Source organism: Mirounga leonina, unplaced genomic scaffold (assembly GCF_011800145.1).
Source record: "Mirounga leonina isolate KUSES-001 unplaced genomic scaffold, KU_Mleo_1.0 Mir_165, whole genome shotgun sequence".
NCBI classification, from domain to species: Eukaryota; Metazoa; Chordata; class Mammalia; order Carnivora; family Phocidae; genus Mirounga; species Mirounga leonina.
The window spans coordinates 42604879-42618836 of NW_023270415.1; positions in this window are offsets into that span (position 1 = coordinate 42604879).

Below are 13958 nucleotides of genomic sequence, written 5' to 3' on the forward strand. Positions count from 1 at the left end.
TGGCTCCATTTCTTATTAGTTGCATATCTTTGGTTTCTTCACCTCTTTGAACCTCAGTTTTTTTCATTTGCATAGTGGAAATAATGGTACTATATGGCCATTGTAAAAACCAAATGAGGTATTACCTGTAAAGTGCTTAGAACAGAACCTGGAACATAGTTAATTCCTTATTAGATGTGATATATTATTGTTTTTGTTACTACTATTATGTCTGCATGGGAGGTACTAACTCAGAGGCTGGTATATAGTAGATCCTCAATAAGTTTTTAATATATTTTTTCTAACTCTATACATTGCAAGAAAACTTAACATTGGAATACACTCATACACACACATGCCCTGAGAACTAGAATCTGAGAAATTTACATGTTACAGGTACTATTTTTATTGTAGTGGTCCATTTCTGGTCCTCAAAGGAGAAATTTCTCTTCACAGTCCAGTCTCCTACAGTCTTCTTTGTTTTATATTCTTCTTTGTTGCCCTATACAGAGCATTTTTTTGAGAAATTCACTGCTTTAAGCTAAGAAGTAGCATAGAACTCCCTCAGTGACATTTATCCATAAAATAATAGCAGGTAGGAGGAAACTTGGAGATGAAAATCTTAGTCCATGGGTAGCCATTTGACTGCTCTGTTGTTAGGAATGAGTTTTCACATAATTCACACTAAATCATCTCTATGCTCCAATCTGAAGTATAAAAGCCATCTTTCAAGCATAAGCCAGTAACCATGAGCTCTCATAACATTCAAATTTGATACAAAAAGTCATATAATATAGTTTTGTAATGACACTATTCCTTCCTGGCCTTGTCACCTTGCCACACCAAGACCTTCTAAGACTAATTAAACCAGTAAGGTATTTCTTTTTTTCATTTCATTCCTGGATTCTGAAAAATTTTATTTGAGGTACAAAGTGCTTCTTTCTTTAAATTTCTAAGTAAGCTTTCATAACATGATGGCCAAATTATTTGAAAAATGTTTCCCTGTGGTGATGTCATTTTGAAGGAAAAACATACTTGGGATATGAAGTATTCCCATCAGAAATCTCCGAGATCTTGCATCTGTAGTTTTAACCCCAAGAGGTTATCAAATGATAGTAGATGATTGTAAAAGGGATGACTTCTAATGGGGTGTTGGCAGGCAGGCTGGCCAACAGTCATAGGTCACTGAACAAATATTTATAGGGGAAGTGAAGCCTTCATTTTTGCTTTCGCTATCAGACAGCTTTCAAAAATCTACAAAGAAATACTAATGCTCAGGGTAAAGATACCCTTGTACATGAGAAAAATCCAGAAACCAATAGCTAGCTCTGTTGCAGATTCTTATATTGTGTCAAATGCAAATCTTATATTATGTCAAATACAGTGTGGGCTGCCTAAAAGATTTCTATAATGAAGGGGAAATATCCCATAAATAAGCAAAGCCAGACCAAGAAGTTTAAGGAAAAATGCATCACCTGCCCAAACTGAACATGAAGAAGCCTTATAGAGTGCATAGATGTTAATTATAAACTGTGAGGAAACATTTATTCATTGATGATTTCAAGATGGTTGCCAAGATCAGACTCAGTAGAGAAAATTTTTATTCCCACCTGGCCAAAGCTATATTATGGCAGGTTTTCTTATCAACTGTTCATTCACAGAGCAAGACCTACATGATTTTAAGTACAGTTGGCTGACAAAAATGGAAAGAAAAAACAGATAATTTGGTTTCAGGTGGTCCTTTAATTGGCTCACTGGGGAAGCTTCACAGTTACAGCTAGGGCATAGACTTTAAAGCAAGAATAACTCAAGTCAAAAGCCTTTTTCTGTACCTTGTTAGCTTTATCTTATCCAAGTTCCCTAACTTCTCTAGGCCCCATTTTCCTCTTCTATAAATTAGGTACAATTCCACAGGGTCATTGTGAGGATTAAGTGAGATCATGACAATTAAATCTTTGGCACCCTTCCTGGCATTCAAACATTATTCCAAAAATATTTAATTATTGTACAATTGAATCAGTGACTAGAGGAAGAGGTCACCTTCTATTTCATTCAGCTCATAGAGCGAAACCTGATTTTTCTGATAGTGTTGACAAGTCTTCGCAGGGACTGGTGTCAATGTTTTCAAGGCTCGTAAGAGAGCCAGAAGAACCTAGACACCAGACTCCCCAACTACAAAGTAGGAGAAAGGGCTTTTAAGGCCAAGAACTGCCAGCAGCAAAGGCTGTGAGTCTGACTTACTAAATAGTTTATGTTGATACTTTGATTCATTGCTATGAGTGATGACAACTGCAGGAAGGACAGGACCATGGTGATGGCAGCAGAAATGAGAGTTCTGAGATGAGTCACAGAATAATCACAACAGACCACATAGGATTGCATACCCCTGCCAGACAACTGACTTCTTTCATTGTACAGATTGAAAGACTATATATAAGGATTTATTAATCTACTTCCAGGTATCACAGAGAACACAGTCAATGAATGGTAAGACTTACAGCTGGATTGCAGCCCATGGGTTTCTCATTTTGATAGTGCTAAAAGAACCACAAAATACAAGTTTAGCACAACTTGTTCTAGCAAACTCTTTTTTAAACTAGTCTATGGGGAGAATTTATGGCAAATGCTTTCTCCATATATATCACAATTAGCTGACAGCAAAAGTGAGATGTTAATTGGGTACTAAGTTGAGAAAAACTCAGATCTTTTATGCAGTTATTTCCTAATAATCAACTCTGCCTGCTAATTTTATTTTGAACTGGGCATTTTTAAAAGAAACATGACAAATAGGACATGTGTTATTTATTAATAAGTATATGATATGCCTCAACCATCCCATAAATAAATATTGCATCCATATAGTATGGAATATCTGAAATTTTCAAAGGACTAGATCAAAACCAGGTTCTGTTCTTTATATCAAATGTGTAAAATTTAGTTATCTTCACCTAGTCAGGGTCCAAAAAGAGCAATAGGTGTGCAACAAACTCAGTTAAACCTTTATCTTGGAATACTTTTTAAGAGCAGTCCATCATGGCATCCATGCATTATATACATATTTGCATATATGTGTGTAAAACTTCATGGAAATATGTAAAGTAACCTAGTTACAATAAGTAGTGGCATTATAGTAGATTCCATTGTTTATATCCCTACCTTGCTACGTTGTTATGTTACTTTTACAGATAAAATATTATAAAATGAAATGCATTGGTCCAGTTTTCTACCTCAGTAAACAGAATATAGTGACATCTCTTTGAGATGATTTAGGATCATGTAGGGACTCAACATTTAACATCCTGAGCATCCACATTCACATGGAGAGTAGAAGAGAAAGGGAATGACATATGGTGATCCCAGAATATGATTCCCATGTATTAGTTTTCTGTGGCTGTTATAACAAATTACCAATAACAGGGAGGCTTAAAACAATGAAATGTATGCTCTCACAGCTCCAGAGGCCAGGAGCTAAAATCAAGGTGTCAGCAGAGTTGCTTCTTTCTGGAGGCTCTGAGGGAGAATCAGTTCCATGCTTCATTCCTCGCTTCTGGTGGCTGCCCGCAATTGTTGGGGTCATCTTGTAGATGCATCACTCCAATATCTGCCTCCGTCTTCACAGAAATTCTGCTCTTCATCTTCTTCCTTTCTTTTCTCTTACATGGACATTTGTCTTTGGATTTAGGGTCCATCCTAATCCAGGATGATCTTATCTCAATATCCCTAACCATGTCTGCAAAGACTTCTTTTTTTTTTTTTTTTTTTCCCACATATGGTCACATTCTGAAGTTCTGAGTCAACATACCTTTTGGTAGTTTATAAAGCAACCTGCTATATGAGTAATGGAAAAAAAACCATTACACCACTCTCACAGCATTATATTCTAGATGGCTGTCACAAATAAAACAAAGCTGTGTTACTGGCCTGATTTCCCATTTTATGTTGACTACCTGGGAGCTTTTAGGTAATTAAGAGGGCTGCTTGAAGTTGCTATGCAAGTCATGATAGAATGCTTTTATTGACCTCACTCCTGTTTTTGACCCTGGTTTTGTATATCTTCTTCTCTCCATCATGTTTTTAATTCAGGCAATTTTTGTTGGATTCTTAGGAGTCATCTTGAAACCTTTCTGGAAAAAGCCAGAATATAAGTATCATATATGCCCATTATGGTTGTGTCCCCCCCACCCCAAATTCATATTTTGAAGCCCTAACCCTTAATATCTCAGATTATAACCATATTTGGAGATAAGGCCTTTAAAGAGGTAATTAAGTTAAAATGGGATTGTTAGGATGGACCCTAATCTAATATGATGACTGGTGTCCTTATAAGAAGAGAAAATGAGGGGGTGCCTGGGTGGCTCAGTCATTAAGCGTCTGCCTTCAGCTCAGGTCATGATCCCAGGGTCCTGGGATCGAGTCCCACATCGGTCTCCCTGCTCAGCGGGAAGCCTGCTTCTCCCTCTCCCACTCCCCCTGCTTGTGTTCCCTCTCTTGCTGTCTCTCTCTCTCTCTCCCTCAAAAAATAAATAAAAATCTTTATAAAAAAAAAAAGAAGAGAAGATGAGGACATAGGGAAAATCATGTGAGGACACACTGAGGAGATAGCCATTTGCAAACTGAGAGAGAAGCCTCAGAAGAAACCAAACCTGTTGACACTTTGATCTTAGACATCTATGCCTCAGAACTGTGAGAAAATAAACTTCCACCTAGTCTATGGTATTTGTTATGGCAGCCCTAGCAAACTAATATGACTAGATATAAGCCAATATTTTCCCCTCAAAATTAGTACTCGGAAAGGAAGAACTTGCCTTATAGTCAAAACCTTAGAATATTACAGGGCCTCTGTCAAATATTTTATATTACATGATAAGGTATAGTTTGGGGAAGAAATATTAGCCTGAAATGATTACAATTAGTGCTAGTTTGGGGTGTTTTATGAAGGTTACCTGACAAAATTGGTGAAAGGAATCATAATAGCAAAAGGAAATAGATTATTTCACAATTATATCTTTGTGTATGATTTCACAATTGCAAATGTTAAATGTTATTTTAAACAAGATTTTAAAAAAATACTTTAAAAACCAATGCATTAAGTGGTTATGTTATGGAGAATAGAATAAATAGGACAGATATCTATTATAATATTATATGAAAGGGTTGGGAGGCTTGTGGTTTGGTATAAAATTTCTAGTGACAATATCATATAAAATCTAAAAAGTGCTAGTGCTTTATCTCAAATAACTAGATGGAAGTGAAGATGGCAATTCTGCTTTAGAAATAAATGAAGAAATGAAGCCTCTTGTCAAGATCTCCCACCAGTGTGCCAGGCATGTAAACGAGTCAGGTTGGAAATAATTCTCCAGTCATAGGCAAGCCTTCACATGACTGCAACTCCAGCTGACATTTTTTCTGCAACCTCATGAGAGACCATGACTTAGAAGCCCCTAGCTAAGCAGTTTCTAGATCCTTGACCCACAAGAAACTGTGTGAAATAATGTTTTATTGTTTTAAGCCACTTAATTTGGAGTAAATTGTTATATAGCAATAGAGCAGGTCTTAGAAATTTACTTGTTACAGTTCTGGTGAACACGGCTTGGTTCTGTTGAGAGCTGACTTCCTGGTTTGCCATCTTCTTGCTGTGTCCTCACATGGCGGAGAGAGTGGGGAGGAGTTGCAAATTCTTTCCTGTCTCTTCTTATAAGGGTGTTAATCCCATCATGAAGGTAGAACTTTCCCCAAAGTCTACCTCCTAATAGTATCACATGAGGGATTAAACTTTCAACATATGAATTTGGAGGGGGGTGGGCACAAATACTCCTCTTGTAGCAGATAGCTAACAAAAATTTTGGTACCTGGAAGTGGACTCTCCATAAATAAACAAAAAGAAAAAAGAATGAGGGAGAGTAGCTTTGGAACAGAGCGGTGGGTGTAAACTTTTCAAGGACTTTGAGAATAATATTAGTAAAACTCTAAAGTTTCCTGAAAAGACTGTCATTAGAAGCTTGATAGACTTTGAAAGCGCTGCTAGTTAGATTTTAAAGGAATGTGAGGTAAATATTGTTTAAGAAAAAAACATTTAAAAACTGCAGGAAATCAGATTGTTATATACTGGCTGAGAGTTTAGCCACACTGTCACCAATGTTAACATGAAAGAAGGAAACGTAACTAAAGAAGTAGATGATCTAGATAAGGAGATTTCCACACAGAGTGATGAAAGTGCTACCCAGTATTTCCCTGTTGCTAAAAGCAAAATACAAGAAAAGAATGATAAGGTAAAGGAAAGAACGTTCATCAAAAGTATGTCATGACTTGTTGGTTATGAAGTTTTCCAATCTTTCTGATGGATATTGATGTTAAAATTAAGAAATAGCTTTTAAGAAAAGATCAAATCCAGGGCATTGCTGAGAAAACATGTTTTAATAATAAAGCTTGGGGTATAACTATAAAAATTCTTTGTTAAGGCTTCAGAAGGATATCAGATGGTAGTTTAGAAAACCATTCAATGTCTTCTAAGAAGATCAGCAATTTTATCAAAAACCATGATATAGAAAGACTTATCTCCAACAGATCTGTGGATATAGTTTCTGTTTAATGACTGAACAAAAATAATATTCATAGAAGACCCACAAAGATTTTAAGAGAAGTGTATTGGCAGAAAGAAGTGTGTTGACAAAGCGTGTTGCTTTGAAAGGAATGGGAATAGTATGACATAAAAGGAAGTGTTTTGACCATGAAATTTGTAGAGGCAGCAAACAAGTTGAGAAAAGTACTCAGCTGAAAACATAGACTTCCTTTCATGAAAGAATGATCCAGTGGGTCGAACCAAAAGCTCAGAGGATGGAGCCAAGAGTCATGAAGTATCCTTCCTAAATAGAGGTAGGATAGAATTCTAACTAAGTAACTTCTAAAACATATGCCCAGCTATATCTCAAAGTTCTGTGGATCAGTGGCCCCTGTGTCCCTAATCAGTTCCCACTTTTTGAACAGGTGTGGCTATAGTAGTTATCCACTGTCTGTAACACCATTGTTTGGTGTGTAGGAAGGTAACTTGTCTCTAGTTCACAGATACTCAGATTGAGAGAAACTGTATTTGAGGAGCTCAACTTAAGGAAGTATACTCAAGGAGACTCAACTGCATCTGGACTTAACTTAGGTTTTGAGAATCTGGACTTTGATGAGATGATCCTGTAACAAGGGATAAGACTCACATCCATAAGAGTCCTGATTGGTGTTTGTGTGTTGATGGGGGTTCTTCAGGTTGATAGAGGTTCTGCCATCTTTAGCATATTACTTCTATGGTCCCTTTGCATACTGAAAATCCCAGTGTTGGAGAGGTTAATGTTGAAGATGCATGTGAAAAATTTGAATAAAATTATTCTTTAAATAATGAGAGTGGAAGGGAGCAATATACATCTCAGCTTTCAAATGTACATATATAAGTAAATTTAAAAATTATATATCATAAATTGAGAGCTGATTATTTCAATTATATTCTCTAGAGTTGGTCAAAATAATTATTTTTCCTATTTTTGTCATTGAGAAAATGGAAGATTGCCTTATGTATAATATCATTTTCTCTTCAGGCAAACAGAAATTTTTTTAAAAAAGTCATTAATTCACTGCTATGTCACAGTTGCTCCCCACAGTGTTATAAAGAACAATAGTCTCTTGATATACTCTGGAAAGACAAGTTTTTAGTCAAGTAGGTTTGGGAAAAACTGTATACATTTTCTCCCTCATAGAGAATTCAGTGCATATCGCATATTAAAGGCTCTGAGGAGTCCTTCTGTAAAGAAACTAGTTTGATTTTATTTGGCCAGCATCTCCCAAACATGATTTATTTAAGAGAAAACCCTCTCCATTAAAAAAAAAAATAGAACTTATATTTTAGAGCAGTTTTAGATTTACAGAAAGATTGCATAGAAATATAGTCCCCATATACCTCCTTTCCCCCTCAGTTTCTCCTATTATTAACACCTTGCATTATTATAGTACATTTGTTACAATTGGTGAACCAATATTGACACATTATTATTAAAGTCCATAGTTTACATTAGGGTTCACTCTTTGCATTGTGCAATTCTATGAACTTTGACAAATGCAAATGTCATGTAGCCATGTATCATGCATAATAGTTTCACTTCCCTAAAATGCTCTGTGCTCTACCTATTCATCTCTTTCCTTAACATCCTAAATGTGACAACTACTGAAGTTTTTATTGAGTCAGTAGTTTTGAATTTTCTAGACTATCATGTAGTTGGAATCATATAGTATGTGGTTTTTTTTTTTTTTTTTTTCCGAAACTGGAGTCTTTCATTTAGTAATATGCATTTAAGGTTCTTCTATGGTTTCATTTTTAATGCTGAGTAATATTCTACTGTATGGATGTGCAAAGTTTGCTTATTCATTCACCTATTGAATGACATTGTGATTGCTTCCAAGTTGGGGTAATTAAGAATAAATCTGCTATAAATGTTCTTGTGCTGGCTTTGTGTGGGAATAGGTTTTCAGTCATTTGAGTAAATAAAAGATTTGCTGGACTGTAGGATTAGTTTTTTCAGAAACTGCCAGGCTGTATTCCAATGTAGCTGTACTATTTTGCTTTTCCATCAGCAATGAATGAAAGCTCCTATAGCTCCACATCTTCATCAGCATTTGGTGTTGTCAGTGTTTTAGATTTTAGCCATCCTGGGAGGTATGTAGCGGTATCTCATTGTTTTAATTTGCAATTACCTAGTGACATATGAGGTTGAGCATCTTTTCATAAGCTTATTTTTCATCTGTATATCTCCTTTAAGTGAGATGTCTGTTCAGATCTTTTACCCATTTTTTAATGGGTTAATTAGTTTTTTTTTTTTTAATGTTGAGTTGTGAGATTCTTTGTATATTTCAGACACAAGTTCTTTATCAGGTATATACTTTGCAAATGTCTTCTCTCAGTCTGTGGCTTGTCTTTTTACTCTCTTAACAGTCTCTTCTGTAGAGTAGAAGTTGGTTGTTTTTTGTTTGTTTTTGCTTTTGTTTTGCTTTGCTTTGTTTTTAACAAAGTCCAAGTTATCATTCTCTTTCATGGATTGTACTTTTGGAGTTACATCTAAAAACTTATTGCCAAATCTGTGGTCACCTAGATTTTCTCTTATTTTTTTCTAAAAGTTTTCCATTTTATATTTAGGTCTGATCCATTTTGAGTTATTTTTTGTGACAGATGTAAAGTCTGTGTCTAGATTTTTTTTTTTTTTTTTGCATGTGCATGCTCTAGCACAATTTGTTAAAAAGGCTGTTCTTTCTTCATTAATTTGCCTTTGCTTCTTTGTCAAAGATCAATTTACTATATTTATGTGGGTCTATTTCTGGGCTCTCTATTCTGTTCCATCAATCTATTTGTCTATTCTTTTTTTTTTTTTAAGATTTTATTTATTTATTTGACAGAGAGAGCGAGAGAACACAAGCAGGGGGAACAATAGAGGGAGAGGGAGAAGCAGGCTTCCTGCCATGCAGGGAGCCTGATGCGGGGCTCGATTCCAGGACCCTGGGATCATGACTTGAGCCAAAGGCAGACGCTTAACCATCTGAGCCACCCAGGTGCCCCCTATTTGTCTATTCTTTGACTGTTACCACACTGTCTTGATCACTGTAGCTTCATGGTAAGTTTTTTTCAGTTTATTTTTTATTGAACATACAGTGTTATATTATTTTCAGGTGTACAACATAATGATTCAACAATTCTATACATTATTCAGTGCTCACATACTGTTTTCCATATTCCCACCAACAGTGCACTAGGGTTCCTTTATCTCCACATCCTCAGTAGTTCTTGTTATTTTTGTCTTTTTGATTCCAGCCATTCTGACAGGTGTAAGGTAATATCTTATTGTGTTTTTAATTTGGCATTTCCCTTATGATTAGTGACATTGAGCATCTTTTTATATGTCTGTTAGCCATCTGTATGTCTTCTTTGGAAAAATGTCTATTCAAGTCCTCTTTTTTAAATCAAATTATTGTGTTTTTTTTGTTTTGTTTTTGGTCTTTTTTTGGTGTTGTATAAGTTCTTTATATATTTTGGATATTAGCTCTTTATTGGATGTATCATTTACAAATTTCTTCTTTCATTCAGTAAGTTGCCTTTTTGTTTTGCTGATGTTTTCCTTTGCTGTGTAAAAACTTCTCATTTTGATATAGTCTCAATAGTTTATTTTTGCTTTTGTTTCCCTTGCCTGAGAAGACTTATCTAGAAAAATGTTCCTAAGGCTGATGTCAAAGACATTACTATGTTAATTTCTAGGAGTTTTATAGTTTTGGGTCTCACATTTAGGACTTTAATCCATTTTGAGTTTATTTTTGTGTATGGTGTAAGAAGGTGGTCCAGTTTCATTCTTTTGCATGTAGCTGTCCAGGTTTCCTAACATCATTTGTTGAAGAGATTGTCTTTTTCTTATTATATATTCTTGCTTTCTTTGTTATAGATCAATTGACCATATAAGCGTGGGTTTATTTCTGGGCTTCCTATTTTGTTCCACTGATCTATGTGTCTGTTTTTGTGCCAGTACCATACTGTTTTGATTACTATAGCTTTGTAGTATATCTTGAAATTTGAGATTGTGATACCTCCAGCTTTGTTCTTTCTCAAGATCACTTTGCTATTCAGAGTCTTTTGTGGTTCCATGCAGATTTTAGTATTATTTGTTCTAGTTTTGTGAAAAATGCTGTTGTTATTTTGATAGGGATTGCATTAAATTTGTAGATTGCTCTTTTTTCTAGTATTATTGAGGTATAAGTGACTCATAGTAAGCCGAAGTTGGGTGGTGCCAGTCTACCAGCTTTGTTCTTCATTATCCTGTTGGCTGTTCTGGGTCTTTTACCTTGCCAGATAAACTTTAAAATCAGTTTGTCACTAACCACAAAATAACTTGGGAATTTTAGTTGTATCTATAGATTAAGTTGAGAAGAGTTGACATCTTGATAATAAGTCTTCCTATCCATTAACTTGGAATACCTTCTGTTTATTTAAATCTTTGACTTATTTCATCAGAGTTTTGTATCTTTGCTTTTATGGATCTTGTACATGCTTGGTTATATGTATACCTTCTTAGGGTGCTAATGTAAATGATATTCTGTTTTTAATTTAAAATTCCAATTATTCATTGCCATTATATAAGAAAGCAGTTGACTTTTGTATATTAACCTTGCTTGTATCCTGCAACCTTGCTATATGCACTTGTTAGTTAAAACAATTTTTTGTTGTTATTGTTGATTCTTTGGGATTTTCTACATAGATTTATATCACCTATAAACAAAGATAGTTTGATTTCTTTCTTTCCAATCTATATACCTTTTATTTCCTTTTCTTCCCTTATTGCATTAGCTAGGACTTTTGGTATAATGTTGAGTAGGAATAGTAAGAGGCGATATCCTTATCTTGTTTGCCACTTTAGGGGAAAAACATTGAGTTTTTCATCATTAAGAATGATGTCAACTGTAGAGTTTTTGTAGATGTTCTCTATCAAATAAAGGAAGCTTTCTTTTGGGGCACCTGGGTGCCTCAGTTGGTTAAGCGTCTGCCTTCAGCTCAGGTCATGATCCCAGGGTCTTGGGATCGAGTCCTGCATTGGGCTCCCTGCTCAGTGGGGAGCCTGCTTCTCCCTCTCCTCCGTGATCGTGCTCTCTCGCTATCTCTGTCTGTCTCTCTCAAATAAATAAATAAAATCTTAAAAAAAGGAAGTTTTCTTTTATTCTTGGTTTGCAGAGAGTTTTTATAATGAATGGATGTTAGATGTTTTCAAATGCTTCTTCTGTGTCTATTGATATGATTTTATAATTTTTCTTCTTTAGCATGTTAATGTGATGAAACATTAATTAATTTTCAAGTGTTGAACCAAACTTGCATTCCCAGAATAACTCTCACTTGGTTGTGGTATATAATTCTCATATTATTAGATTCAATTTGCTAATATTTTGTTGGGGATTTTTGCATCTATAGTCATGAGAAATATTGGTCTGTAATTTTCTTTCCTAGTAATGTCTTTTTATGATTCTGGTATTAGAGTAATGCTGGTCTCATAAAATAAATTAGAAAGTGTTTCCTCTGCTTCTTTTTTCTGGAAGAGATGGTAGGGAATTGGTATCATTTTTTCATCTTCCCATGTAAAAATTCTTTCAAAACTCAACCAGTAAAAATATTTTGCCTTTAATTAATCACCTTATTATTATTATTTAATTAATTACCTGGTTATTTTTGTTTTGTTTCCTTATGGATATTTTTGTCTTAGTTTATATACAATAAAATGCACAGATAGTAACTGTACCATTTGGTAAGTTCTGACAATTGTCTATACCCATTTAACCACTACTCCAATCAAGATATAGAATATTTAAGTTACCCTAGAAAGCTCCCTTGTGCCCCTTTCCAGTCAATTCTCCCTGCCCACAAACACACAGTGGTAACTATTCTTTTGATTTCCATTACCAAAGCTCAGCTTTGCCTCTTTATATAAATAGAGGTATACATCATGTACTTCTTTTGCATCTCACTTTTTTCACTCAATATAATGTTTTTGAGATTCATCCATATTATTGTGTGTCAGTAGCTCATCTCTTTTTTATTACTCAGTAGTAATATACCACATTTTGTTATTCCATTCTCCTGTTTGCAGACATTTGAGTTATTTCCGTGTAGAATGATCATGTTTAAAGCTGACAGGAACATTCTTCTACAAATCTCTTTATGGACGTATGTTTTCATTTGGGGAAGGGAGGTAAATATCTAGGAGTGCAATTTCTGGGTAATAGGTACATATGTGTTGAGATTTATAAGTTTATGAGTTTTCCAAGATGATTGTACCACTTTCCATTTTCATCAGCAGTGTATGAGCATCTCAGTTGTTCCATATTCTCACCAACATTTGATATTATCAGTCTTTAAATATTTTTTATCAATTCTAGGGGTGCCTGGGTATCCCAGTCAGTTGGGCATCTACCTTTGGTTCAGGTCATGATCCCAGAGTCCTGGGATCAAGCCCTGCATCGGGCTCCCTGCTTAGCAGGGAGCCTGCTTCTCCCTCTCCCTCCTTCCTGTCACCCCCACCCATGCTTTCTCTCTCTCTCTCTCTCTCAAATAAACAAAATCTTTAAAATTTTTGTTATCAATTCTAGTTAAATAATATCTTATTGTGGTCTTAATTTGAATTTTCCCAATGACTAATGGCGATCATTCATATATCATCTTTTGTGAAATGTCTGTTCAAGTCTTTTGCTCATTTTTTAGAGGTTGTACAAGTATTTTATGGATGCTGGATTCAAGTACACTGTCAGTTATATATATCACAAATATTTTCTCTCAATCTGTGGACTTGCCTTTTCATTTTATTAATAGTCTTTTATGAACAAGAGTTTTTAATTTGAATTAAGTCCAATTTATCAGTTTTTCTTTTATGGTTAATATGCCTTTTCCTATCTAAGAAATCTTCGCCTATCCTAAAGTCCCACAGGTATTATCCTATATTTTCTTATAGAAGCTTTATTATTATAGCTCTTATGTTTAGGTCCATCTTCCAGCTTAAATTAACTTTTGTGTATGATGTAAAGTGGAGACTGAGATTTACTTTTCCCATGCAGGTATCCGGTTGTTTCAACATCACTTGTTGAAAATATTTTTCTTTTTTAAAATGTCTTAGTGCCTTTATTGAAATGTATATGGGTCTATTTCTAGAATATCTATTCTGCTCCACCAATCTATGTGTCTGTCTACACCATCTTTATTAGTGAAGCTTTATAGTGTTTCTTGAAATCAGTAGACCTTCAAATTTGTTCTTTCTTCAAGACTGTTTTGGCTATCTTGAGTCCTTGTCATTTCCATATATGTTTTAGAATTGGCTTGTCAATATCTACCAAAATTCTGCTTGGATTTTAGTGGAATTGGGTTGATCTACAGATAAGTTGGAGAAAATTAACATTTCAATAATATTGAATCTTTCCATTAATAAATA